Source organism: Saccostrea cucullata, unplaced genomic scaffold, assembly GCF_032062105.1.
Source record: "Saccostrea cucullata isolate Sc308-1 unplaced genomic scaffold, CSIRO_AGI_Scuc_v1 ctg12999, whole genome shotgun sequence".
Lineage (NCBI taxonomy): Eukaryota > Metazoa > Mollusca > Bivalvia > Ostreida > Ostreidae > Saccostrea > Saccostrea cuccullata.
Genome location: NW_026922332.1, coordinates 13,029 through 18,903, shown reverse-complemented (window position 1 = coordinate 18,903; position 5,875 = coordinate 13,029). Strand labels below are relative to the sequence as shown.

At 32.4% G+C, this 5,875-nt stretch overlaps 1 long non-coding RNA gene across 1 annotated transcript; it reads left to right on the top strand.

The window, feature by feature from the left end:
- The first annotated feature begins 3,213 nt into the window (after positions 1–3,213).
- LOC134261636 (uncharacterized) lies at positions 3,214–5,503 on the top strand. The gene is made up of 3 exons (XR_009990856.1): positions 3,214–3,300; positions 4,963–5,174; positions 5,413–5,503. It is a non-coding gene; the product is annotated as an uncharacterized LOC134261636 (long non-coding RNA).
- The last annotated feature ends 372 nt before the right edge of the window (positions 5,504–5,875 follow it).

Sequence of the window (5,875 nt, the reverse complement as noted above, 5' to 3'; positions counted from 1 at the left end):
CACATAACAACCAAACTGCATTAACCGAAATACAAATAAATATATAGAAAGAAATTATATCAAGTACTATACCTCAACTCTTTTTATTTTTCATTAAAATCAATCCACGATTATCTATAATTAATCCATGTTTGATGATTAATTTATATTGATAAATTGTTTATATATACTGACATTTCCAATTTCGGCATAGGGATTTATATATAATAACCCCATTGTAAATTACATATGAAATAAATATAAACTACTAATCGAATAAATATGATTAAAGAATATTTATTTTATTTCTGTTTATCTTAACACATGTGGAATATTCCATGTACGAGTGAATAGGTCTCTAGTGATGACGTATTACGCATATTATGAACGATAACTCGATATATGAACGATAACTCATGTTCGACTTCTTTTACGCCATAGCATCTAGTCATTACCATGAAAGATATACATAATAAATATAGGGGAAAAACCTATTTGTATTTTGTGGTTATTTTAATTATTATATTTTTCCTTATTGATCTTATAAAGTTTCATTTATTATAATGACGTTTAAAACCTATAATTATTCTGCAATCTATAGGAAAATAATATACATCTATAAAAAGCACACAATGAAAATAATTCGAGAAAATACTAGATTGAAATGAAATTTTAAGTCTTATCTAAAAAGAAAACTGTTTCAAAATAAAACGTAAAATTAACTATTCCATGATTTTTTTCTGTTTTCCTACGCAGAAAAGAAGGAAAACTTAAGATTAATAAATTTATGTAATTGAACTTGGCGACACGAAGGTAAAAAGACCCCATGCGGAGCACCTGTAATTATACATGCAGTAGCTTAAAGAAAAAATGTGTTAGTGATCTCTTGTATATTTTTATTAAACTGGTATATTCTTTTTATTTAAAAAAAAAATGCTGTCTAATTTTATGAATTAAATATTTATTTATTTAAACAAATTAAATACGTCCAAATTCGATATAAGATACCTATTGGCCAAACGCTCAACTGAGTCAATATGGCCTTTCAGTTCTTCATCTCATTAGCAGATACTTTCCCTTAAATATCCTTATGGAATAATTTGATCATATATTTTGGCACCATCCTTTCCCAAAGTGTCATGAACGTCTCCATATCAGTGAAATATTCTGGAGCGGGACGTAAAACAGTATACAATCAATCAAAGTGTCATGATATGAAAAGACTAGACTAAACACTACCTGATGATGCTTTTTTTTTAATATAAATATGATCAATCATGGCGATGGTGTTCTTGAGAAGGTTCTCAAAGATTTTTTCTGTAGGTTCCTATGTTAAACTTTGATCACCAGTTGTAGATCCAGGCTTGGGGTCATGATTTTAAAAAAAAATTTAATCTACACTACCTTAAAGTGCTTTCATATGAAGTTGAAAAAAATATTTTGCTCTGCTGTTCTGTAAAAGAAAATCTGTAAAGCCTTTTTTTTTCTTTTTGAAAAGCCGTGGCCCGACCCTAACACCGGGGTTGCCATTTGAATAAGTTTGAATCTAAACTATGCAGCAAAGTTTTTATATAAAATTTATATTTTTGGCTCCGTTGTTTTCACATTTTTAAAAATTTCATTTATTCTTACTTCTATCTTTTTACTCAAGAATGCTCTGAGTCAAGCTTGGTGAAAAAATATCTTTTTATTGGTAGCCTGTGTATTACGTCATGAATTGCATCGATTCTCGATTATTTCTATAAAAAAGAAAGAAAGAAAGAAAGAAAATGGTATACTGTTTTCAATATTTTGCAAAGCCCAAACCTTTGATCTGAAATGATCAATTGTATAATAATATAACTGTTTCAATAGATTATAATTAATTTTTTGATCGAGGAATGGGTTCATATTTTTTAATTCTTTGCTGAAGGTACTCATACATGTATACATGATTGCCAATTAAAAAAAATGCAATGAAAAATTTATGTAACGAAGAGCCCTTAAGCTAATGGATTTAATCATGAGAATGGCATACACAAACCTCTAACACACCAGATGTGGGTTCAGATGCCATATAGGAGTGAACATCCCCTGCCGACCGGCCACATCCGTCATGTGTCCTTGTCATGATTTGGAAAAACGGAAATATCCGTAGCTACATGTACATGTAATTCGAAATTATGACGCTACATGAAACTGTTGATATTCTTGTTTCAACAACTTTTATGTCAATCTTACCTTATTTAAGAAATCGTTCATACGTAGAGCATGCGCTTGCGTACCGAATCAACGAAGATACCCCGTATGCAGGTAATTAGAGTATATTACTATACATGTATGAGATGTTGACGATTTGTAAGTTGTCAGCAGGTGCAGTTTGAATCAGGTATTGACTGACTTTTTTCGTACTGATTGTTGGTTTATTGTTTGTGCGCTGAGCTGGCGACGAATTTTTCCGTAATTTGCAGATCATGACGAGGAGCACACGGCGGGTGTGACCGGTCGGTGGGGGATGCTCACTCCTCCATGGCACCTGATCCCACCTCTTATGTTCTGGAGGTCTGTGTTTGCTCTGCTCCTATTTTGTAATGTTTTATGGACTTTTGATCTTGAATACTGTTCGTTATCTCCATATGTTTCATTGAAATTATCACGTTTATAAGTTTGTTGCAAGGTTACCATTATCATCTTGTTAAGTAAAATATACAAATATGAAACAGATGAGGTATATTTTATCTAATGCTCACTGGTAATTATCGTGTATGAATGGATTTAACTATTGTTAATTGATATGACGTCTTCTATATACATGTATCTTAATGTCGAGTTGAAGGCTACATGTACAGCAAGTGATTTCTTATCACATGTAAACACACCTTGTATAAATTCTGCTAAATACGCATAAAACGGGTGGGTATCATTACCGCTACATTTTCGAAATTTTCATTTACCGCTACTTAGTCATTACCGCTACAAAAAGTTACATTACCGTTACATATAAAAGTTTACATTAGCGCTACATTGCTTCTTTCATTAGCCAAACACTTACATGTATGCCTGTACAGATTGATCTAAAGTACAACATATATATGCATAAGACCTGTTTCCCTTGAAATACACAATCCCACATTCTCACGCGCCCACAGATAGATACAAATGCTGGATTTGAATTACATTTTCTTGATGGGCGACTAGTTTGCAGTTTTAGGATAGGTCTGTTTCCAAGTAATTGCAAGCCCTATCAGATCAAATCGCATAAATTTTGCATTTTGGGATGTAAGCTTCTAGAATGTTAGTTATTGTGGGACTTTGCCTTACTTAAAGACAACATTTGTTGAGGTGAGTTCTGTACTTTCTGATTACCTATGTTTTATTATAAAATGCTATCAAATTAATCTATTAAAAAATGAACTAAATGAATGAAAAAAAAAATCTTGCAGAAAGCTATAAAATAATTTTAAAATCATATTTTTTTTTTAGAAAAGCTTTAATATCATGCTACATAAAAAATTTACATTATGAAGTTTCGACTTTCCCTTGATTACAGCATACTGCATCACGTGCATTATACACTGTGTTAGATGGATAGTTAAAAATGATGAAAACAAGACGTGTTTGTGAAAAACTGATGACCCTGTACGTCAAGGCTTCTAAAAGGCATGTCAAGCTCCTAACACCAAGGTCAAAAGTGTTGGTACCCAAAGAAAGATCTTGTTACAAGAAATACACCTGTGATAATATAATAATATTTATACCCACTGAAAAGTCTTTTCACAATTAATACACGTGTGAAGTATGAAAGTCCTAGCTCCTATTGTTAAAAGGTTATATATGGCAAAGGTAAAAGTGTGGTATTTTTTCTAAAAGTTGGTCAAACTTCATGGTCAAGGTCAAGGGGTCAAATTTGGTGGTACCAAAAGAAAGGTCTTTTAACAAGGAATACCCCTTTGAAATATGAAAGCCATAGCCTCACTCACTCAAAACTTATCGGCAAGGTTGAAATTTTTGCCGACACACAGACAGACAGACGATCGGACCGGACAAAAACTTTACCAAAGAAAATTCGTTTACGGGAGCCTAACAATGTATGAAAGAGATAAAAGATGTCGAGGGAAAGCTCAATATTTTTAACCTTTACTCGGTACTCATTTACATTAAGCTGTGAGGAATCTTTTTTTCGATCCAACACTTATTGTTACACAGGACCTCGGTTTATACGGTCTCATCCGAGGGACCGGTCTCCACGTCCCAAAGTGGGAATCGAACCCTTGACGTAAGGATCGACTCCTTACACTCCAACTCTACAGCAGACGCATTTACCACTGCGCCACGCGAACGACGACTTGGTTTTGTAGATAATTATGATAAGGTATATATGATAAGAATTTACAGGAATGTTAACAGAGAATTTGGGTCAATATGAACTCAATCGTGTTTGGAATACTCGTGCTTACACTTCCAAATGTGTTTTCCTTCCTTTTTGGAGATAGATGCACAATACTTCCACAGGGGTATGTAGATTTAATCTTTTTGATAAATGATATTATCCCGTACAGGTCCCCTTACTGAAGTTAATTAGATTAGATTTGTTCTATTGCTAAGTGGAATGTTTGGATATTAAGGATTCTTATCTTTGTAACATTAGATATCAATAATACAGGAGGATTATTTATTTTTTTTTTTAAATATGATCTTTGAGATTAAAACTTTTAAACCTGCTCTCACAAAAATCCTCAATTTTGGTGAATTCTCTAGTTATTATATTCAAAACAATGTTTTAAGTTGGTAGAGTGATAGACAGGTATTGTAAGACTTCTGTTGATGAATTCAAAAATCAATGATTAGTAAATATTGTAAAAATAAACCATAATATACTAGCAACCAGGGCATGTGGAACATTGTAATATTCGATCTTAGCATTTTTTATTGAAAAATTTTACTTTTGTATTGTGAACATTGTTCGACAAGACTGTTGTTTATAAAATAGTGTTTTGTTTTAAGATTTATTCCTGATGGAGACCATCGTGAGTACCAAGCTCCAGACGGGTGTAAAAATGGGACCATAGACTGGAACTACCCAAAAGAGTACATTATAGTGAAGTTTAAGAGAGAAAGTCATGACAAGTTTTCTGTCTGCATTGGCGAAAATATAGGTGGTGACATGTTCGCTCTTTATGACGTCACCGGACAAGGACGACATGCAATTCCAGCAGGTATGAAATGAATCGTGTCCATAACCCTTCTCTTATTCTTTCTTTATAGTTTTGTTTTCTTTTTTGCTTAGGTCAGCATCAGGTCTATTTTTGATTTAATACTAACTGAAATAATATATAATTGGGAAGATTATCAAAAATGCATATCTAATGGATACTTATCTCATGAATAACTACATGTGTACATTCTGAATGTCTTTCATATATTCTGAGCAAAATTGGGGTTTTTTTGTTATAGGCACCTGGCCCTGTATCGATTCTCAACATGGGAGTATTTCAATAGAAATTCATGCTCCAGAAATGCAGACATATATGGGAGCAGTTGATTATTCTATGGAACGCCATCACTGCCTTATAGCATACAACTATGCATTTATTATGTCAGTTTATGATTACGTGATGTGAACATATTTTTACGTTATATCCATTTTTTATGAGATGATGTAAATATATCTTAACATGATGTCAATGCTGCATTACATGAAGTAAATAACTCCTTTCATTATGTCAGCACTTCATAACTTGAAGTAAAAAATTCATTATGTGAAGTGATAATGTGTTTACATTGTGTTAAAACTTTATTACGTGAAATGAATGCTTCTTTACATCATTTCATTTCTTTAATATGTGAGGTCAAAATTGCATTACGTCAAGTAAATTGTGTTTTATAATTAAACTTATCATTACATGAAGTCAAAAGC